The sequence below is a fragment of the Ranitomeya variabilis genome, chromosome 1 (assembly GCF_051348905.1).
Source record: "Ranitomeya variabilis isolate aRanVar5 chromosome 1, aRanVar5.hap1, whole genome shotgun sequence".
NCBI lineage: Eukaryota > Metazoa > Chordata > Amphibia > Anura > Dendrobatidae > Ranitomeya > Ranitomeya variabilis.
In genome coordinates, this window is record NC_135232.1 from 183755987 (window position 1) to 183779997 (window position 24011).

Below are 24011 nucleotides of genomic sequence, written 5' to 3' on the forward strand. Positions count from 1 at the left end.
TTTTTGGGTTTTATTTTTTCTCCTTCTACTATTGAGATGGACCCAGTCAAGGTCCAGGCTATTCATGACTGGACTCAGCCTACATCTGTTAAGAGTCTTCAGAAGTTCTTGGGTTTTGCTAATTTTTACCGTCGCTTCATTGCTAATTTTTCTGGCGTGGTTAAACCCTTGACGGATTTGACCAAGAAGAGTTCTGATGTGAATAATTGGTCTCCTGCGGCCGTGGAATCCTTTCGGGAGCTGAAGCGCCGGTTTTCTTCGGCTCCAGTTTTGTGTCAGCCTGATGTCTCTCTTCCTTTTCAGGTCGAGGTTGATGCTTCTGAGATTGGAGCAGGGGCTGTTTTGTCGCAGAGAAGCTCTGATTGCTCTGTGATGAAACCTTGTGCTTTCTTTTCAAGAAAGTTTTCGCCTGCCGAGCGGAATTATGATGTTGGTAATCGGGAGTTGTTGGCTATGAAGTGGGCATTTGAGGAGTGGTGACATTGGCTCGAGGGAGCTAAGCATCGTGTGGTGGTCTTGACTGATCACAAAAATCTGATTAATCTCGAGTCTGCCAAGCGGCTGAATCCTAGACAGGCTCGTTGGTCGTTGTTTTTCTCCCGTTTCGATTTCGTGGTCTCGTACCTGCCTGGTTCGAAGAATGTGAAGGCTGATGCTCTTTCTAGGAGTTTTGTGCCTGACTCTCCAGGAGTTTCAGAGCCGGCTGGTATCCTCAGAGAGGGAGTGATTTTGTCTGCCATTTCCCCAGATTTGCGATGAGTGCTGCAGAAATTTCAGGCGGATAGACCTGACCGTTGCCCACCAGAGAGACTGTTTGTCCCAGATAGACCAGCAGAGTTATTTCCGAGGTTCATTCTTCGGTGTTGGCAGCCATCCTGGGATTTTTGGTACCAGAGATTTGGTGGCTAGGTCCTTCTGGTGGCCTTCCTTGTCGCGGGATGTGCGTTCCTTTGTGCAGTCCTGTGGGATTTGTGCTCAGGCTAAGCCTTGCTGTTCTCGTGCCAGCGGTTTGCTTTTGCCTTTGCCTGTCCCGAAGAGGCCTTGGACGCACATTTCCATGGATTTTATTTCGGATCTTCCAGTCTCTCAGAGAATGTCTGTCATCTGGGTGGTGTGTGATCGTTTTTCCAAAATGGTCCATTTGGTGCCCTTGCCTAAGTTGCCTTCCTCCTCCGATTTGGTTCTTCTATTTTTTCAGAATGTGGTTCGCTTGCACGGCATCCCTGAAAATATTGTGTCTGATAGAGGATCCCAGTTTGTGTCCAGATTTTGGCGGATCTTTTGTGCTAAGATGGGCATTGATTTGTCTTTTTCGTCGGCCTTCCATCCTCAGATGAATGGCCAAACCGAGCGAACTAATCAGACCTTGGAAACTTATTTAAGATGTTTTGTTTCTGCTGATCAGGATGATTGGGTGACTTTTTTGCCATTGGCCGAGTTTGCCCTTAATAATCGGGCTAGTTCTGCTACTTTGGTTTCGCCTTTTTTCTGCAATTCTGGTTTTCATCCTCGTTTTTCCTCGGGTCAGGTTGAGCCTTCTGACTGTCCTGGGGTGGATTCTGTGGTGGATAGGTTGCAGAAAATTTGGAACCATGTGGTGGACAATTTGAGGTTGTCAAAGGAGAAGGCTCAGCGCTTTGCCAACCGCCGTCGCGGTGTGGGTCCCCGACTTCGTGTTGGGGATTTGGTATGGCTGTCTTCTCGGTATGTTCCTATGAAGGTCTCCTCTCCTAAGTTCAAGCCTCGCTTCATCGGTCCTTATAAGATTTTGGAAATCCTTAACCCGGTGTCATTTCGTTTGGACCTCCCAGCGTCGTTTGCCATTCATAACGTGTTCCATAGGTCTTTGTTGCGGAGGTATGTGGTGCCTGTGGTTCCTTCTGTTGAGCCCCTGCCCCGGTGCTGGTTGAGGGCGAATTGGAGTACGTGGTGGAGAAGATCTTGGATTCTCATATTTCTAGACGGAGGCTTCAGTATTTGGTTAAGTGGAAGGGCTATGGTCAGGAGGATAATTCCTGGGTTGTCGCCTCTGATGTTCATGCGGCCGATTTGGTTCATGCCTTCCATGTGGCTCATCCTGATCGCCCTGGGGGTTTTGATGAGGGTTCGGTGACCCCTCCTCAAGGGGGGGGGTACTGTTGTGAACTCTGTTTTTGGGCTCCCTCTTGTGGTCACAAGTGGTACTGTGTGAGTGCTGTCTTTGGGCTCCCTCTGGTGGCTCTTTGTGTCTTTCTGCAGGTCTGAGGCGGATCAGCTGTCTCATTATCTGTTAGCTGGTTTCCTATTTAGCTCACCTGGACTTTCAGTGTTTGCCTGCTGTCTATGTATTCAGTGCTATCTTGATCCTCCTGAATTCCTTCGCTATCAGTCTCTCCAAGAGAAGCTAAGTTTTCTGTTTGGTTATTTTTTGCTCATTAGTGTTCAATATGTTTCTTGGTTATTTACTTGTCCTTGTCCAGCTTGCTAATATGTGATTTCCTTACTTGCTGGTAGCTCTAGGGGGCTGAGTTTCTCCCCTCACACCGTTAGTTGGTGTGGGGGTTCTTGTATTCTCAGCGTGGATATTTTGTATAGGGTTTTTTACTGACCGCACAGTTCCCTGCCTGTCTTCTGCTATCTAGTATTAGTGGCCCTCATTTGCTGAATCTGTTTTCATTTCTACGTTTTGTATTTTCCCCTTACCTCACCGTTAATATTTGTTGGGGGCTTCCTATATCTTTGGGGTCATTTCTCTGAGGCAAGTGAGGTCTTACTTTCTCTATAGGGGTAGCAAGTTTCTCAGGCTGCGTCGAGACGTCCAGGAATTTAGGCACGTTCACCGGCTACCTTCAGTGTGTTTGGTCAGGATCAGGTTTTGCGGTCAGTCCAGTTACCACCTCCCTAGAGCTCGTTCTATGTTCAGTAACTTAGCTAGTTCATTCTGTGATCCTCAGCCACTAAGGATCATAACAGTACAGCAGGCCCTAAAGTGTTTAATGCATCGCAGAAGTGGGATAAGAGAAGCCCTGAGTACAATTTTTTTTTTCCTCTCCCTTTGCTGCAGTCTGTCCAGCTTCTCTCATCCCCTTAATCTCTGGGTGGCTTTGAGTTCAGCTGCAGACATGGATATTCAGAGTCTGACTTCTAGTGTGGATCATCTTGCTGCAAGGGTGCAAAGCATTCAGGATTTTGTTGTTCACAGTCCTATGTCTGAGCCAAAAGTACCTATTCCTGAGTTGTTTTCTGGAGATAGATCTAGGTTTCTGAATTTTAAGAATAATTGTAAATTATTTCTTACTTTGAGACCTTGTTCCTCTGGTGATTCCGCTCAGCAAGTTAGAATTGTTATCTCCCTGTTACGTGGCGACCCTCAAGATTGGGCTTTCTCCCTGGCGCCAGGAGATCCTGCATTGCTGAATGTGGATGCGTTTTTTCTGGCGCTTGGATTGCTTTATGAGGAACATAATCTTGAGAACCAGGCAGAAAAGGCCTTGCTGGCTCTCTCTCAGGGCCAGGATGAAGCTGAGGTGTATTGTCAAAAATTTCGGAAATGGTCGGTGCTTACTCAATGGAATGAGTGTGCCCTGGCTGCAAATTTCAGAAAAGGTCTTTCTGAAGCCATTAAGAATGTTATGGTGGGGTTCCCCACGCCTGCAAGTCTGAATGACTCAATGGCTTTGGCCATTCAGATTGATCGGCGTTTGCGGGAGCGCAAATCTGCGCACCATCTGGCGGTGTTTTCTGAACAGAGACCTCAGTCTATGCAATGTGACTGAATTCTGACCAGAACTGAGCGGCAAAATAATAGACGTCAAAATGGGTTGTGCTTTTACTGTGGTGATTCAACTCATGTTATCTCAGCATGCTCTAAGCGCGTAAAAAAAATCGCTAAATCTGTCACCGTTGGTACTATACAGCCTAAATTCATTTTGTCTGTTACTTTAATTTGTTCTTTGTCATCCTACTCGGTTATGGCTTTTGTGGATTCAGGTGCTGCCCTGAACCTGATGGATTTGTCGTTTGCCAGGCGCTGTGGTTTTGTTCTGGAGCCTTTAGAATTCCCTATTCCACTGAGGGGAATTGATGCTACACCATTGGCTGAGAATAAGCCTCAGTATTGGACTCAAGTGACCATGTGCATGACTCCTGTACATCAGGAGGTGATTCGCTTTCTTGTGCTGCATAATTTGCATGATGTTGTCGTTTTGGGTCTACCATGGCTGCAGGCCCATAATCCAGTTCTGGATTGGAAAGCTATGTCTGTTTCAAGTTGGGGTTGCCAGGGGATTCATGGCGATGCTCCTTTGGTGTCAATTGCTTCTTCCACTCCTTCTGAGGTTCCTGAGTTTTTGTCGGACTACCAGGATGTATTTGATGAGCCCAGATCCGGTGCCCTGCCTCCTCACAGGGATTGTGATTGTGCTATAAATTTGATTCCTGGTAGTAAGTTCCCTAAGGGACGACTTTTTAATTTGTCTGTACCAGAACATGCCGCGATGCGGAGTTATATAAAGGAGTCTTTAGAGAAGGGACATATTCGCCCGTCCTCCTCCCCTCTTGGTGCAGGATTCTTTTTTGTGGCCAAAAAGGATGGTTCTTTGAGACCTTGTATATATTATTGTCTTCTAAATAAAATCACGGTCAAATTTCAGTATCCTTTGCCATTATTATCTGATCTGTTTGCTCGGATTAAGGGGTCCAGTTGGTTCACCAAGATAGATCGTCGTGGTGCGTATAACCTTGTGCGTATTAAGCAGGGGGATGAATGGAAAACAGCATTTAATACGCCCGAAGGCCATTTTGAGTACTTGGTGATGCCTTTTGGACTCTCTAATGCTCCTTCTGTGTTCCAGTCCTTCATGCATGACATCTTCCGAGAATATCTGGATAAATTTATGATTGTGTATCTGGATGACATTTTGGTCTTTTCTGAGGACTGGGAGTCCCATGTGAAGCAGGTCAGGATGGTATTTCAGGTCCTGCGTGCTAATGCCTTATTTGTGAAGGGCTCAAAATGTCTCTTCGGAGTACAGAAGGTTTCCTTTTTGGGTTTTATTTTTTCTCCTTCTACTATTGAGATGGACCCAGTCAAGGTCCAGGCTATTCATGACTGGACTCAGCCTACATCTGTTAAGAGTCTTCAGAAGTTCTTGGGTTTTGCTAATTTTTACCGTCGCTTCATTGCTAATTTTTCTGGCGTGGTTAAACCCTTGACGGATTTGACCAAGAAGAGTTCTGATGTGAATAATTGGTCTCCTGCGGCCGTGGAATCCTTTCGGGAGCTGAAGCGCCGGTTTTCTTCGGCTCCAGTTTTGTGTCAGCCTGATGTCTCTCTTCCTTTTCAGGTCGAGGTTGATGCTTCTGAGATTGGAGCAGGGGCTGTTTTGTCGCAGAGAAGCTCTGATTGCTCTGTGATGAAACCTTGTGCTTTCTTTTCAAGAAAGTTTTCGCCTGCCGAGCGGAATTATGATGTTGGTAATCGGGAGTTGTTGGCTATGAAGTGGGCATTTGAGGAGTGGTGACATTGGCTCGAGGGAGCTAAGCATCGTGTGGTGGTCTTGACTGATCACAAAAATCTGATTAATCTCGAGTCTGCCAAGCGGCTGAATCCTAGACAGGCTCGTTGGTCGTTGTTTTTCTCCCGTTTCGATTTCGTGGTCTCGTACCTGCCTGGTTCGAAGAATGTGAAGGCTGATGCTCTTTCTAGGAGTTTTGTGCCTGACTCTCCGGGAGTTTCAGAGCCGGCTGGTATCCTCAGAGAGGGAGTGATTTTGTCTGCCATTTCCCCAGATTTGCGACGAGTGCTGCAGAAATTTCAGGCGGATAGACCTGACCGTTGCCCACCAGAGAGACTGTTTGTCCCAGATAGACCAGCAGAGTTATTTCCGAGGTTCATTCTTCGGTGTTGGCAGCCATCCTGGGATTTTTGGTACCAGAGATTTGGTGGCTAGGTCCTTCTGGTGGCCTTCCTTGTCGCGGGATGTGCGTTCCTTTGTGCAGTCCTGTGGGATTTGTGCTCAGGCTAAGCCTTGCTGTTCTCGTGCCAGCGGTTTGCTTTTGCCTTTGCCTGTCCCGAAGAGGCCTTGGACGCACATTTCCATGGATTTTATTTCGGATCTTCCAGTCTCTCAGAGAATGTCTGTCATCTGGGTGGTGTGTGATCGTTTTTCCAAAATGGTCCATTTGGTGCCCTTGCCTAAGTTGCCTTCCTCCTCCGATTTGGTTCCTCTATTTTTTCAGAATGTGGTTCGCTTGCACGGCATCCCTGAAAATATTGTGTCTGATAGAGGATCCCAGTTTGTGTCCAGATTTTGGCGGATCTTTTGTGCTAAGATGGGCATTGATTTGTCTTTTTCGTCGGCCTTCCATCCTCAGACGAATGGCCAAACCGAGCGAACTAATCAGACCTTGGAAACTTATTTAAGATGTTTTGTTTCTGCTGATCAGGATGATTGGGTGACTTTTTTGCCATTGGCCGAGTTTGCCCTTAATAATCAGGCTAGTTCTGCTACTTTGGTTTCGCCTTTTTTCTGCAATTCTGGTTTTCATCCTCGTTTTTCCTCGGGTCAGGTTGAGCCTTCTGACTGTCCTGGGGTGGATTCTGTGGTGGATAGGTTGCAGAAAATTTGGAACCATGTGGTGGACAATTTGAGGTTGTCAAAGGAGAAGGCTCAGCGCTTTGCCAACCGCCGTCGCGGTGTGGGTCCCCGACTTCGTGTTGGGGATTTGGTATGGCTGTCTTCTCGGTATGTTCCTATGAAGGTCTCCTCTCCTAAGTTCAAGCCTCGCTTCATCGGTCCTTATAAGATTTTGGAAATCCTTAACCCGGTGTCATTTCGTTTGGACCTCCCAGCGTCGTTTGCCATTCATAACGTGTTCCATAGGTCTTTGTTGCGGAGGTATGTGGTGCCTGTGGTTCCTTCTGTTGAGCCCCTGCCCCGGTGCTGGTTGAGGGCGAATTGGAGTACGTGGTGGAGAAGATCTTGGATTCTCATATTTCTAGACGGAGGCTTCAGTATTTGGTTAAGTGGAAGGGCTATGGTCAGGAGGATAATTCCTGGGTTGTCGCCTCTGATGTTCATGCGGCCGATTTGGTTCATGCCTTCCATGTGGCTCATCCTGATCGCCCTGGGGGTTTTGATGAGGGTTCGGTGACCCCTCCTCAAGGGGGGGGTACTGTTGTAAACTCTGTTTTTGGGCTCCCTCTTGTGGTCACAAGTGGTACTGTGTGAGTGCTGTCTTTGGGCTCCCTCTGGTGGCTCTTTGTGTCTTTCTGCAGGTCTGAGGCGGATCAGCTGTCTCATTATCTGTTAGCTGGTTTCCTATTTAGCTCACCTGGACTTTCAGTGTTTGCCTGCTGTCTATGTATTCAGTGCTATCTTGATCCTCCTGAATTCCTTCGCTATCAGTCTCTCCAAGAGAAGCTAAGTTTTCTGTTTGGTTATTTTTTGCTCATTAGTGTTCAATATGTTTCTTGGTTATTTACTTGTCCTTGTCCAGCTTGCTAATATGTGATTTCCTTACTTGCTGGTAGCTCTAGGGGGCTGAGTTTCTCCCCTCACACCGTTAGTTGGTGTGGGGGTTCTTGTATTCTCAGCGTGGATATTTTGTATAGGGTTTTTTACTGACCGCACAGTTCCCTGCCTGTCTTCTGCTATCTAGTATTAGTGGCCCTCATTTGCTGAATCTGTTTTCATTTCTACGTTTTGTATTTTCCCCTTACCTCACCGTTAATATTTGTTGGGGGCTTCCTATATCTTTGGGGTCATTTCTCTGAGGCAAGTGAGGTCTTACTTTCTCTATAGGGGTAGCAAGTTTCTCAGGCTGTGTCGAGACGTCCAGGAATTTAGGCACGTTCACCGGCTACCTTCAGTGTGTTTGGTCAGGATCAGGTTTTGCGGTCAGTCCAGTTACCACCTCCCTAGAGCTCGTTCTATGTTCAGTAACTTAGCTAGTTCATTCTGTGATCCTCAGCCACTAAGGATCATAACAGTACAGCAGGCCCTAAAGTGTTTAATGCATCGCAGAAGTGGGATAAGAGAAGCCCTGAGTACAATTTTTTTTTTCCTCTCCCTTTGCTGCAGTCTGTCCAGCTTCTCTCATCCCCTTAATCTCTGGGTGGCTTTGAGTTCAGCTGCAGACATGGATATTCAGAGTCTGACTTCTAGTGTGGATCATCTTGCTGCAAGGGTGCAAAGCATTCAGGATTTTGTTGTTCACAGTCCTATGTCTGAGCCAAAAGTACCTATTCCTGAGTTGTTTTCTGGAGATAGATCTAGGTTTCTGAATTTTAAGAATAATTGTAAATTATTTCTTACTTTGAGACCTTGTTCCTCTGGTGATTCCGCTCAGCAAGTTAGAATTGTTATCTCCCTGTTACGTGGCGACCCTCAAGATTGGGCTTTCTCCCTGGCGCCAGGAGATCCTGCATTGCTGAATGTGGATGCGTTTTTTCTGGCGCTTGGATTGCTTTATGAGGAACATAATCTTGAGAACCAGGCAGAAAAGGCCTTGCTGGCTCTCTCTCAGGGCCAGGATGAAGCTGAGGTGTATTGTCAAAAATTTCGGAAATGGTCGGTGCTTACTCAATGGAATGAGTGTGCCCTGGCTGCAAATTTCAGAAAAGGTCTTTCTGAAGCCATTAAGAATGTTATGGTGGGGTTCCCCACGCCTGCAAGTCTGAATGACTCAATGGCTTTGGCCATTCAGATTGATCGGCGTTTGCGGGAGCGCAAATCTGTGCACCATCTGGCGGTGTTTTCTGAACAGAGACCTCAGTCTATGCAATGTGACTGAATTCTGACCAGAACTGAGCGGCAAAATAATAGACGTCAAAATGGGTTGTGCTTTTACTGTGGTGATTCAACTCATGTTATCTCAGCATGCTCTAAGCGCATAAAAAAAATCGCTAAATCTGTCACCGTTGGTACTATACAGCCTAAATTCATTTTGTCTGTTACTTTAATTTGTTCTTTGTCATCCTACTCGGTTATGGCTTTTGTGGATTCAGGTGCTGCCCTGAACCTGATGGATTTGTCGTTTGCCAGGCGCTGTGGTTTTGTTCTGGAGCCTTTAGAATTCCCTATTCCACTGAGGGGAATTGATGCTACACCATTGGCTGAGAATAAGCCTCAGTATTGGACTCAAGTGACCATGTGCATGACTCCTGTACATCAGGAGGTGATTCGCTTTCTTGTGCTGCATAATTTGCATGATGTTGTCGTTTTGGGTCTACCATGGCTGCAGGCCCATAATCCAGTTCTGGATTGGAAAGCTATGTCTGTTTCAAGTTGGGGTTGCCAGGGGATTCATGGCGATGCTCCTTTGGTGTCAATTGCTTCTTCCACTCCTTCTGAGGTTCCTGAGTTTTTGTCGGACTACCAGGATGTATTTGATGAGCCCAGATCCGGTGCCCTGCCTCCTCACAGGGATTGTGATTGTGCTATAAATTTGATTCCTGGTAGTAAGTTCCCTAAGGGACGACTTTTTAATTTGTCTGTACCAGAACATGCCGCGATGCGGAGTTATATAAAGGAGTCTTTAGAGAAGGGACATATTCACCCGTCCTCCTCCCCTCTTGGTGCAGGATTCTTTTTTGTGGCCAAAAAGGATGGTTCTTTGAGACCTTGTATATATTATTGTCTTCTAAATAAAATCACGGTCAAATTTCAGTATCCTTTGCCATTATTATCTGATCTGTTTGCTCGGATTAAGGGGTCCAGTTGGTTCACCAAGATAGATCTTCGTGGTGCGTATAACCTTGTGCGTATTAAGCAGGGGGATGAATGGAAAACAGCATTTAATACGCCCGAAGGCCATTTTGAGTACTTGGTGATGCCTTTTGGACTCTCTAATGCTCCTTCTGTGTTCCAGTCCTTCATGCATGACATCTTCCGAGAATATCTGGATAAATTTATGATTGTGTATCTGGATGACATTTTGGTCTTTTCTGAGGACTGGGAGTCCCATGTGAAGCAGGTCAGGATGGTATTTCAGGTCCTGCGTGCTAATGCCTTATTTGTGAAGGGCTCAAAATGTCTCTTCGGAGTACAGAAGGTTTCCTTTTTGGGTTTTATTTTTTCTCCTTCTACTATTGAGATGGACCCAGTCAAGGTCCAGGCTATTCATGACTGGACTCAGCCTACATCTGTTAAGAGTCTTCAGAAGTTCTTGGGTTTTGCTAATTTTTACCGTCGCTTCATTGCTAATTTTTCTGGCGTGGTTAAACCCTTGACGGATTTGACCAAGAAGGGTTCTGATGTGAATAATTGGTCTCCTGCGGCCGTGGAGGCCTTTCGGGAGCTGAAGCGCCGGTTTTCTTCGGCTCCAGTTTTGTGTCAGCCTGATGTCTCTCTTCCTTTTCAGGTCGAGGTTGATGCTTCTGAGATTGGAGCAGGGGCTGTTTTGTCGCAGAGAAGCTCTGATTGCTCTGTGATGAAACCTTGTGCTTTCTTTTCAAGAAAGTTTTCGCCTGCCGAGCGGAATTATGATGTTGGTAATCGGGAGTTGTTGGCTATGAAGTGGGCATTTGAGGAGTGGTGACATTGGCTCGAGGGAGCTAAGCATCGTGTGGTGGTCTTGACTGATCACAAAAATCTGATTAATCTCGAGTCTGCCAAGCGGCTGAATCCTAGACAGGCTCGTTGGTCGTTGTTTTTCTCCCGTTTCGATTTCGTGGTCTCGTACCTGCCTGGTTCGAAGAATGTGAAGGCTGATGCTCTTTCTAGGAGTTTTGTGCCTGACTCTCCGGGAGTTTCAGAGCCGGCTGGTATCCTCAGAGAGGGAGTGATTTTGTCTGCCATTTCCCCAGATTTGCGACGAGTGCTGCAGAAATTTCAGGCGGATAGACCTGACCGTTGCCCACCAGAGAGACTGTTTGTCCCAGATAGACCAGCAGAGTTATTTCCGAGGTTCATTCTTCGGTGTTGGCAGCCATCCTGGGATTTTTGGTACCAGAGATTTGGTGGCTAGGTCCTTCTGGTGGCCTTCCTTGTCGCGGGATGTGCGTTCCTTTGTGCAGTCCTGTGGGATTTGTGCTCAGGCTAAGCCTTGCTGTTCTCGTGCCAGCGGTTTGCTTTTGCCTTTGCCTGTCCCGAAGAGGCCTTGGACGCACATTTCCATGGATTTTATTTCGGATCTTCCAGTCTCTCAGAGAATGTCTGTCATCTGGGTGGTGTGTGATCGTTTTTCCAAAATGGTCCATTTGGTGCCCTTGCCTAAGTTGCCTTCCTCCTCCGATTTGGTTCCTCTATTTTTTCAGAATGTGGTTCGCTTGCACGGCATCCCTGAAAATATTGTGTCTGATAGAGGATCCCAGTTTGTGTCCAGATTTTGGCGGATCTTTTGTGCTAAGATGGGCATTGATTTGTCTTTTTCGTCGGCCTTCCATCCTCAGACGAATGGCCAAACCGAGCGAACTAATCAGACCTTGGAAACTTATTTAAGATGTTTTGTTTCTGCTGATCAGGATGATTGGGTGACTTTTTTGCCATTGGCCGAGTTTGCCCTTAATAATCGGGCTAGTTCTGCTACTTTGGTTTCGCCTTTTTTCTGCAATTCTGGTTTTCATCCTCGTTTTTCCTCGGGTCAGGTTGAGCCTTCTGACTGTCCTGGGGTGGATTCTGTGGTGGATAGGTTGCAGAAAATTTGGAACCATGTGGTGGACAATTTGAGGTTGTCAAAGGAGAAGGCTCAGCGCTTTGCCAACCGCCGTCGCGGTGTGGGTCCCCGACTTCGTGTTGGGGATTTGGTATGGCTGTCTTCTCGGTATGTTCCTATGAAGGTCTCCTCTCCTAAGTTCAAGCCTCGCTTCATCGGTCCTTATAAGATTTTGGAAATCCTTAACCCGGTGTCATTTCGTTTGGACCTCCCAGCGTCGTTTGCCATTCATAACGTGTTCCATAGGTCTTTGTTGCGGAGGTATGTGGTGCCTGTGGTTCCTTCTGTTGAGCCCCTGCCCCGGTGCTGGTTGAGGGCGAATTGGAGTACATGGTGGAGAAGATCTTGGATTCTCATATTTCTAGACGGAGGCTTCAGTATTTGGTTAAGTGGAAGGGCTATGGTCAGGAGGATAATTCCTGGGTTGTCGCCTCTGATGTTCATGCGGCCGATTTGGTTCATGCCTTCCATGTGGCTCATCCTGATCGCCCTGGGGGTTTTGATGAGGGTTCGGTGACCCCTCCTCAAGGGGGGGGGTACTGTTGTGAACTCTGTTTTTGGGCTCCCTCTTGTGGTCACAAGTGGTACTGTGTGAGTGCTGTCTTTGGGCTCCCTCTGGTGGCTCTTTGTGTCTTTCTGCAGGTCTGAGGCGGATCAGCTGTCTCATTATCTGTTAGCTGGTTTCCTATTTAGCTCACCTGGACTTTCAGTGTTTGCCTGCTGTCTATGTATTCAGTGCTATCTTGATCCTCCTGAATTCCTTCGCTATCAGTCTCTCCAAGAGAAGCTAAGTTTTCTGTTTGGTTATTTTTTGCTCATTAGTGTTCAATATGTTTCTTGGTTATTTACTTGTCCTTGTCCAGCTTGCTAATATGTGATTTCCTTACTTGCTGGTAGCTCTAGGGGGCTGAGTTTCTCCCCTCACACCGTTAGTTGGTGTGGGGGTTCTTGTATTCTCAGCGTGGATATTTTGTATAGGGTTTTTTACTGACCGCACAGTTCCCTGCCTGTCTTCTGCTATCTAGTATTAGTGGCCCTCATTTGCTGAATCTGTTTTCATTTCTACGTTTTGTATTTTCCCCTTACCTCACCGTTAATATTTGTTGGGGGCTTCCTATATCTTTGGGGTCATTTCTCTGAGGCAAGTGAGGTCTTACTTTCTCTATAGGGGTAGCAAGTTTCTCAGGCTGAGTCGAGACGTCCAGGAATTTAGGCACGTTCACCGGCTACCTTCAGTGTGTTTGGTCAGGATCAGGTTTTGCGGTCAGTCCAGTTACCACATCCCTAGAGCTCGTTCTATGTTCAGTAACTTAGCTAGTTCATTCTGTGATCCTCAGCCACTAAGGATCATAACAGCGGTGGAAGGGAACTGGACTTGGGCTCATTGAATACATCCTGGAAATCTGACAAAAACTCAGGAATTTCAGAAGAGGGGGAGGAGGCAATTGACATCAAAGGAACGTCACCATGAACCCCCTGACAACCCCAACTAGTCACAGACATAGATTTCCAATCTATTACCGGATTATGCACCTGTAACCATGGGAAACCCAGCACAATAGCATCATGCAAATTATGCAACACCAGAAAACGACAATCTTCCTGATGGGCTGGCGCCATGCACATGGTCAGCTGTGTCCAAAACTGAGGTTTATTTTTAGCCAACGGTGTAGCATCAGTGCCCCTCAAAGGAATAGGACTCTGCAAAGGCTGCAAGGGGAAACCACAACGTCTGGCAAATTCTAAGTCCATTAAGTTTAGAGCGGCGCCTGAATCCACAAATTCCATGACAGAAAATGATGATAATGAGCAGATCAGGGTCACAGATAACAGAAATTTAGGTTGTACAGTACTGATGGTAACAGAACTAGCGATTCTCTTGGTACGCTTAGGGCAATCAGAAATAACATGAGCAGAATCGCCGCAGTAAAAACACAACCTATTCTGACGTCTGAATCCTTGTCGTTCAGCTCTAGACACAATCCTATCACACTGCATAGGCTCAGGACTCCGCTCGGAAGACAATGCCATAGTGTGCACAACTCTGTGCTCGCGCAAGCGCCGATCAATCTGAATGGCCAGAGACATAGAATCACTCAGACCAGCAGGCGTGGGGAACCCCACCATAACATCTTTAACGGATTCAGAAAGACCCTTTCTGAAGATTGCCGCCAAGGCATCCTCATTCCATTTAGTCAGTACAGACCATTTTCTAAACTTCTGGCAATATGATTCTGCCGCTTCTTGACCCTGAGACAGGGCCAACAAGGTCTTCTCAGCATGATCCACTGAATTAGGTTCGTCATACAATAACCCAAGCGCCTGAAAAAAGGTTTCTACATTAAGCAACGCCGGATTCCCAGGTTCCAGGGCAAATGCCCAATCCTGGGGGTCACCACGCAGCAGAGATATAACAATTTTAACCTGCTGGATGGGATCACCAGAGGAATGGGGTTTCAGAGCAAAAAACAGTTTACAGTTATTTTTAAAGCTCAGAAATTTGGACCTATCCCCAAAAAACAAATCAGGAGTTGGAATTCTAGGCTCTAAAACAGAACGATATAATCAGAAATACCCTGTACTCTAGCAGCAAGTTGATCCACACGAGAAGCCAATCCCTGAACATCCATACCAGCGCCGAACTCCTGAGCCACCCAGAGGTAAAGAGGGAAGAAAAAAAAAAACACAACAGACTACAGAAAAAAAAATGGCTCAGCACTTTCCTTCCCTTCTTCTGAGATGCGGTTAACTCATTGTTGGCCAGTTGTACTGTTATGATCTGGTGGCCTAAGAGCAGCATGAGACATACTCTGGAGAAGGTGGCACCTGTACTGACCGCAGACCCTGAACTTAACACCGCAACTAGAAGTAGCCGTGGAATGTGCCTAGCACTCCCTGGACATCTCGACACAGCCGGAGGACTAATTACCCCTAAAGATAGAAAAGGGAAAACTATCTTGCCTCAGAGAAAATTCCCAAAGGATAGGCAGCCCCCCACAAATATTGACTGTGAGAGGAGAGGGAAAAAACATACACAGGCTGAAATCAGAATTTAGCAAAGGAGGCCACTTCTAGCTAAATAGAAAGGATAGGACAGAGTACTATGCGGTCAGTATTAAAACACTAGAAAATATCCACTGCAGAAAATACAAAAACTCCACAGCTAACTAAAGATATGGAGGGTATATCTGCATCTCCAGAGATACCAGCTTGACTAAACAAATCCTTATACAGACCAAGCTGGACAAGACAAAAAACATGGAAAAGAACTGAACAATAAGGCCACAGCATGTGGACAGCAAAAAATCAAGGCCAGAACTTATCTTTGTTGAAAAGAACTGCAAAGCAGGAATGACCAGGCAGAGATGTGAATCCTCCAGGAACAATGGACAACTGGCACTGACTAAAGGGTGAAGCAAGACTAAATAGCCCAGTCAGATTTGCAGAAAGTGAACACACCTGATAAATGCTGCGATTCAGAGACAGCAGTGCTACCACTTACAACCACCGGAGGGAGCCCAAGAGCAGAATTCACAACAGACGACTACCATTTGGAAATCTGCTCCCTCTTCCTGTTCCATCTGCACCTTGGCAACATATTGCCATGGATTTCATTACCGACTTACCCAGCTCTTCCGGATGTACAGTCATTCTTGTCGTGGTGGACAGGTTCTCGAAGATGGCTCACTTTATTTCGTTGCCCGGTTTACCCTCTGCTCCTGAGTTGGTGGACATTTTTTTCCAGAATATCTTCAAACTGCATGGTTTCCCTCTACACATTGTGTCAGACAGAGGTGTACAATTTACGTCTCGCTTTTGGAGAGCTCTGTGCAAACTCCTAAGGGTGTCTCTAGACTTTTCTTCCGCATATCACCCTAAAACTAACGGTCAAGCTGAACGGACCAACCAGACCTTAGCCGCCTATCTGCGACACTTCACTAATGCTCATCATAATGACTGGGTTAATCTTCTCCCTTGGGCAGAGTTTGCCTACAATAACCATTCCAGTGAAGCCTCTGCGAGAACTCCTTTCTTCCTTGTATTCGGACAACATCCTGGTGTGCCTTTACCAGTCTCCCCTACCTCCGGTGTTCCGGCAGTCGATTCTCTAGCTTTCGAGTTTTCCACAATCTGGAGCGAGGTCAAGGAGACGCTCGACAAGGCATCTTTAAGAATGAAAAGACAAGCTGACAAAAGGCGTTTAGATCCACCTTCTTTCTTGCCTGGTGATAAGGTCTGGCTTTCTTCGAGATTCATCAGACTCAAGATCCCATCCTACAAACTTGGCCCACGATTTATAGGTCCTTTCGAGATTCTGTGTCGAGTCAACGATGTCGCTTACAAGCTGAGATTGCCTGCCTCGCTCCGTATTCCCAATACCTTTCATGTCTCTCTTCTCAAACCTACAGTCTTTAACCGCTTTCATCCTTCATCTTGCACTTCTTCTCAACCAGTCAGCACTGACAACGTCTTTGAGGTAAAGGATATTTTGGCTGTTAAAAAAGTTTGTGGTAAAGATTTTTTCTTGGTTGATTGGAAGGGTTATGGTCCTGTGGAGAGATCTTGGGAACCTCGGGAGAATATTGATGCCCCTCGTATTCTTTATAAATTATTTGCCAGTTTGCGTAGGGGGGGTTGTAAGGAGGGGGGTACTGTAACCACTTCCGCCGCTGCCCTGCGTCGCCGCTCTTCTGCTGCGGGGTCCGGGCGCGTCCACTCTCTTCCCTCAGCTGCAGCACCTGATGCAGTCGCTGCGCACTCCAGCCGCTCTGTCTCTGGGTCTGGGCGCGCCGATCCTTCTCTCCCTGCTGCTGCGTGTTCCCAGCGATCTACTTCCGGGTCCAGACGCGTCAAGCTCTCTCCATCGCTTCCGGTGCCTGGCTCTTCTGGGAGTGTGCAGGATCTGTGCAGGCGCTCTGGATTCTCCAGAGGGCGCAGGCGCATCTCTTCTGTTACTCCTTCCTGGGGTCAGCCAGGTCAGTAACCTCAGCAACCAATCCCGCTCCTGCCCCTGCTATAAGAGGCAGGTTCTCCTGTTTCCCTGCGCCTGATTGTCATAAGCCTTTGCTATTGCGTCTGGCCCCTTCTGCTTCTGTACTGTGTACTTTCTCCGTTAGGTTCTTCGCCTTTGTCTCTCCGTTTGTTCTCAGCTCCCTTCCAGTACCTGGTCATTCCCTTCCCTGTCATGAATCCCAATGGCTAGGGATAGCAAGGGACAAGCAAAGTAATACAAAATATCGGACGAGCTCTAGGGTGATGGAACCTGGGCTGACCGCTGCCCTACGCCTGACAAACGCAACTAGAGATAGCCAGGGAGCATGCCTACGTTGTTTCTAGACGCCACGCACCAGCCTAAGAGCTAACTAGTACTGCAGAGAAAATAAGACCTCACTTGCCTCCAGAGGAATGAACCCCAAAAGGTATAGTTGCCCCCCACATGTATTGACGGTGAAATGAGAGGAAGGCACACACATAGAGATGATATATATAGGTTCAGCAAATAGAGGCCCGCTGTAAACTAGAAAGCAGAACGATACAAAAGGGGACTGAGCGGTCAGCAAAAAACCCTAATCAAAAAACCATCCTGAGATTTACAAGAACCCATGTGCCAACTCATGGCACATGGAGAGAACCTCAGTCCACTAGAGCTACCAGCTAGCATAGAGACATAATAAGCAAGCTGGACAAAAAACCAAACAACTGAAAATCAGCACTTAGCTTATCCTGAAAGATCTGGGAGCAGGTAGGCAGGAACCAAACAGAGCACATCTGAATCCATTGATAGCCGGCAAGGGAATGACAGAAAGGCCAGGTAAAATAGGAAACACCCAGCCTCTGATGGACAGGTGGAAACCAAAGGCCGCAACCCACCAAAGTCACCCAGTAAAAGCAGTAACCACCAGAGGGAGCCCACAAACAGAATCCACAACAGTACCCCCCCCTTGAGGAGGGGTCACCGAACCCTCACGAGAACCCCCAGGGCGATCAGGGTGAGCTCTATGGAAGGCGCGGACCAAATCAGTCGCATGAACATCGGAGGCGACCACCCAGGAATTATCCTCCTGACCATAACCCTTCCACTTAACCAAATACTGGAGTTTGCGTCTGGAAACACGAGAATCCAAGATCTTCTCAACAACATACTCCAATTCTCCCTCCACCAGCACCGGAGCAGGAGGCTCAACCGAAGGAACAACGGGCACCTCATACCTCCGCAACAACGACCGATGGAACGCATTATGAATAGCAAACGATGCTGGGAGATCCAAACGAAAAGATACAGGGTTAAGAATCTCCGAGATCCTATAAGGACCGATGAACCGAGGCTTGAACTTAGGAGAAGAGACCTTCATAGGGACAAAACGAGAAGACAACCACACCAAATCCCCAACAAGAAGTCGGGGACCCACGCGGCGACGGCGATTAGCAAACTGCTGAGTCTTCTCCTGAGATAACTTCAAATTGTCCACCACCTGATTCCAAATCTGATGTAGCCTGTCCACCACCACGTCCACTCCAGGACAATCCGAAGACTCCACCTGACCAGAGGAAAAACGAGGATGAAACCCCGAATTACAAAAAAAAGGAGAAACCAACGTGGCAGAACTAGCCCGATTATTAAGAGCAAATTCGGCCAGTGGCAAAAAAGCAACCCAGTCATCTTGATCAGCAGAAACAAAACACCTCAAATAAGTTTCCAAGGTCTGATTAGTTCGCTCCGTCTGGCCATTTGTCTGAGGATGGAATGCAGACGAGAAAGACAAATCAATGCCCATCTTGGCACAAAACGTCCGCCAAAATCTAGACACAAACTGGGATCCCCTGTCAGAAACGATATTCTCCGGAATCCCATGCAAACGAACCACGTTCTGAAAAAATAAAGGGACCAACTCAGAGGAGGAAGGCAACTTAGGCAAGGGCACCAAATGAACCATCTTAGAAAAGCGGTCACACACCACCCAGATAACGGACATTTTCTGTGAAACCGGGAGATCAGAAATAAAATCCATGGAAATGTGCGTCCAAGGCCTCTTCGGGATGGGCAAGGATAACAACAACCCACTGGCCCGAGAACAGCAAGGCTTAGCTCGAGCACACACTTCACAAGACTGCACAAAGGTACGCACATCCCTAGACAAGGAAGGCCACCAAAAAGACCTGGCCACCAAGTCTCTAGTACCAAATATTCCAGGATGACCAGCCAACACAGAAGAATGGACCTCGGAGATGACTCTACTGGTCCAATCATCCGGAACAAACAGTCTTTCTGGTGGACAACGATCCGGTTTATCCACCTGAAACTCCTGCAAAGCACGTCGCAAGTCTGGGGATACGGCGGACAATATTACCCCATCCCTAAGGATACCAGTAGGCCCAGAGTCTCCAGGAGAGTCAGGCACAAAACTCCTGGAAAGAGCATCTGCCTTCACATTCTTTGAACCTGGCAGGTATGAAACCACGAAATTGAAACGAGAAAAAAACAACGACCAACGAGCCTGTCTAGGATTCAAACGCCTGGCAGACTCAAGGTAAATGAGATTCTTGTGATCAGTCAAGACCACCACACGATGTTTAGCACCCTCAAGCCAGTGACGCCACTCCTCCAATGCCCACTTCATGGCCAAAAGCTCCCGATTACCCACATCATAATTGCGCTCGGCGGGCGAGAATTTTCTAGAGAAGAATGCACATGGCTTCATCACCGAGCCATTAGAACTTCTCTGTGACAAAACCGCCCCCGCTCCAATCTCGGAAGCATCAACCTCAACCTGAAAAGGAAGTGAAACATCTGGTTGACACAACACAGGAGCAGAAGAAAACCGGCGCTTAAGTTCCTGAAAGGCCTCCACGGCCGCAGGAGACCAATCAGCAACATCAGCACCCTTTTTAGTCAAATCAGTCAAAGGTTTAACAATACTGGAAAAATTAGCAATGAACCGACGATAAAAATTAGCAAACCCCAAGAACTTCTGAAGGCTCTTAACAGATGTAGGTTGTGTCCAGTCACAAATCGCCTGAACCTTGACGGGATCCATCTCAATAGTAGAAGGAGAAAAAATGTACCCCAAAAAAGAAATCTTCTGGACTCCGAAGAGACACTTTGAGCCCTTCACAAACAGAGAATTGGCCCGCAGAACCTGAAACACCTTCCTGACCTGTAAAACATGAGACTCCCAGTCATCAGAAAACACCAAAATATCATCCAAATACACAATCATAAACTTATCCAGATATTCACGGAAAATATTGTGCATAAAGGACTGAAAGACTGACGGAGCATTGGAGAGTCCAAAAGGCATTACCAAATACTCAAAATGGCCCTCAGGCGTATTAAATGCGGTTTTCCACTCGTCACCCTGTTTTATCCGCACCAGATTATACGCACCGCGAAGATCTATCTTAGTGAACCACCTAGCCCCCTTAATGCGAGCAAACAAATCAGTCAATAATGGCAGTGGATACTGATATTTGACTGTAATCTTATTCAGAAGGCGATAATCTATACAAGGCCTCAGGGAACCATCTTTTTTTGCCACGAAAAAAAAACCTGCTCCCAGAGGGGACGAAGATGGACGAATATGTCCCTTTTCCAAGGACTCCTTAATATAATTCCGCATAGCAGTATGCTCTGGCAGTGACAGATTAAATAAACGACCCTTAGGGAACTTACTGCCAGGAATCAATTCTATAGCACAGTCACAATCTCTATGAGGAGGGAGCGAATTGAGCTTAGGCTCCTCAAAAACATCCCTATAGTCAGACAAAAACGCAGGGATCTCAGAAGGAGTAGATGAAGCGATTGAAATCGGAGGTGCATCATCATGAACCCCCTGACATCCCCAGCTTAACACAGACATTGTTTTCCAGTCCAGGACAGGATTATGAGTTTGTAACCATGGCAGACCAAGCACTAGTACATCATGTAAATTATACAGTACAAGGAAGCGAATCACCTCCTGATGAACGGGAGTCATGCGCATGGTCACTTGTGTCCAATACTGCGGCTTATTCATAGCCAATGGTGTAGAGTCAATTCCCTTCAGAGGGATAGGAACTTCCAGAGGCTCCAGACTAAAACCGCAGCGTTTAGCAAATGACCAATCCATAAGACTCAGGGCAGCGCCTGAATCCACATAGGCATAGACGGAAATGGAAGACAGTGAAAAAATCAGAGTCACAGACAAAATGAACTTAGGCTGCAGAGTACCAATGGCAAAAGATTTATCAACCCTTTTTGTGCGTTTAGAGCATGCTGATATAACATGAGCTGAATCACCACAATAAAAACACAATCCATTTTTCCGCCTATAATTTTGCCGTTCACTTCTGGACTGAATTCTATCACATTGCATAGTCTCAGGTGCCTGTTCAGAAGACACCGCCAACTGGTGCACGGGTTTGCGCTCCCGTAAACGCCGATCAATCTGAATGGCCATAGCCATCGACTCATTCAGACCTGTAGGCGTAGGGAACCCCACCATAATATCCTTAATGGCCTCGGAAAGACCATTTCTGAAGTTAGCAGCCAGGGCGCACTCATTCCACTGAGTAAGCACCGACCATTTCCGAAATTTTTGACAATATATTTCCGCTTCATCATGCCCCTGAGAGAGGGCTAATAAAGCCTTTTCAGCCTGAATCTCCAGGTTGGGTTCCTCATAGAGCAATCCCAATGCCAGAAAAAACGCATCCACATTGAGCAATGCAGGATCCCCTGGTGCCAATGCAAATGCCCAATGCTGAGGGTCGCCCCGCAGGAAAGAGATTACAATCCTGACCTGTTGAGCAGGGTCTCCAGAGGAGCGAGATTTTAAAGAAAGAAACAATTTACAATTGTTCCTGAAATTCAGGAAGGTAGATCTATCTCCAGAAAAGAACTCTGGAATAGGAATTCTAGGTTCAGACATGGGAGTGTGAACAACAAAATCCTGTATGTTTTGAACTTTTGCCACGAGATTACTCAGGCTGGAAGCCAAACTCAGGACATCCATGTTAAACAGCTAATATCAGAGCCATTCAAGGGTTAAGAGGAGGTAAGAAGCAGCTAGACAGCAATTAAGGGCTAGGCAGCAAAACTCTGAAGGGAAAAAAAAAAAAAAAAAATTCCCTTAAACACTTCTTTTTCTCCTGCTTCAGCCCAAACAATTAACACTTTGTGGGCCGGCTATACTGTCATGAATCCCAATGGCTAGGGATAGCAAGGGACAAGCAAAGTAATACAAAATATCGGACGAGCTCTAGGGTGATGGAACCTGGGCTGACCGCTGCCCTACGCCTGACAAACGCAACTAGAGATAGCCAGGGAGCGTGCCTACGTTGTTTCTAGACGCCACGCACCAGCCTAAGAGCTAACTAGTACTGCAGAGAAAATAAGACCTCACTTGCCTCCAGAGGAATGAACCCCAAAAGGTATAGTTGCCCCCCACATGTATTGACGGTGAAATGAGAGGAAGGCACACACATAGAGATGATATATATAGGTTCAGCAAATAGCGGCCCGCTGTAAACTAGAAAGCAGAACGATACAAAAGGGGACTGAGCGGTCAGCAAAAAACCCTAATCAAAAAACCATCCTGAGATTTACAAGAACCCATGTGCCAACTCATGGCACATGGGGAGAACCTCAGTCCACTAGAGCTACCAGCTAGCATAGAGACATAATAAGCAAGCTGGACAAAAAACCAAACAACTGAAAATCAGCACTTAGCTTATCCTGAAAGATCTGGGAGCAGGTAGGCAGGAACCAAACAGAGCACATCTGAATACATTGATAGCCGGCAAGGGAATGACAGAAAGGCCAGGTAAAATAGGAAACACCCAGCCTCTGATGGACAGGTGGAAACCAAAGGCCGCAACCCACCAAAGTCACCCAGTACCAGCAGTAACCACCAGAGGGAGCCCACAAACAGAATCCACAACACTTCCCTCGTGTCTTATTTTATCTTTTGCTTTCCCTCAGTCTCCCTCCATTCCGGCTTCCAGTCCATCTGATCATCGTCTGTCTTCCTGGGTCTCCCACCAGTACTTCCTCTCCAGCGTCTGCAGTCTCTCCTTCCTTCTTGGAGCCGTCCCTCTTGGTACTCCACCGTGGGTAAGTGACCTCTGGGCCTTCTCCTGACGGTCCCTTTATAGGGGTCGGTTCCACTCTAGGTCCGCTCGCCCAGGGGAAGGTCTTCCCTTCGGTCCAGAGGGTCCACTCTAGTTTTCTGTTCTGCCCGTTATAGTGACTTTGAGGGGCTATGTGACAGAAAATACCCAAAAGTGACACCATTTTAAAAACTGCACTCCTCAAAGTGCCCAAAACTACATTCAAGAAGTATACTTACCTTTTAGGTGCATCACATGAATCAAAACAATATGGAAGGAAAAATTGGAAATTGTACTTACTTTTTTCCCACAAAAATTTTGCTTTAGCCCCAGATTATTCATTTTCACAAGGGTGTGGGGAGAAAATGAGCCACACAATTTGTTGTGCAATTTCTCCTGAGTTCACCGATACCCCATATGTGGTGGAAAACTCTTGTTTGGGGGTATGACAGGATTCGGAAGGGATGGAGCACCATTTAACTTTTAGAGTGCAAAAACTGTTTGGAATAGATAGCGGACATCATGTCGCATTTGCAGAGCCCCTAATGTGCCTAAACCATGGAAACCCACATGTTTGGCATTTCTGTACCGATGAAAGCCCACCTAATTTACAGGATTCCTGTCTCCAGAAGCATGAGCTGGGCACAATCTATGGGCATTACATTGTATGAGCACTACAACATACTGGGCACTACATTGGCAGATATACAATTTTCACTTCGCAACATCCACTGCTGCTTGTTTTGGGAAAACACCCATGGAGTCAAAACGTCACTACTTGTGTTGAGCATTCCGATACTGCAAATATCGGGTATCGGCCAATATTCACTGTATCGGAATTCCGATACCGAGTTCTGATACTTTTGCGATATCGGATACCGGAATCGGAAGTTCCCACAGTGCAATGATGCACTATAATGGAGTGTGGGCAGTGCGTGGGTGGAGACTGTGTGTGTGTGCAGGTGGGGTCTGTGCGTGACTATGGGGGGTCTGTGCGTGCCAGTTGGGGGTCTGTGTGTGCCTGCTGGGGGTCTGTGTGGGCCTGCCGGGGCTCTGTGTAGGCTGCCGGGAGTCTGTGCGGGCTGCCGGGGGTCTGTGCGGGCTGCCGGGGCTCTGTGCAGGCCTGCCGGGGCTCTGTGCGGGCCTGCCGGGGCTCTGTGCGGGCTGCTGGGGCTCTGTGCGGGCTGCCGGGGCTCTGTGCGGGCCTGCCGGGGCTCTGTGCGGGCTGCCGGGGGTCTGTGCGGGCCTGCCGGGGCTCTGTGCGAGCTGCCGGGGCTCTGTGCGGG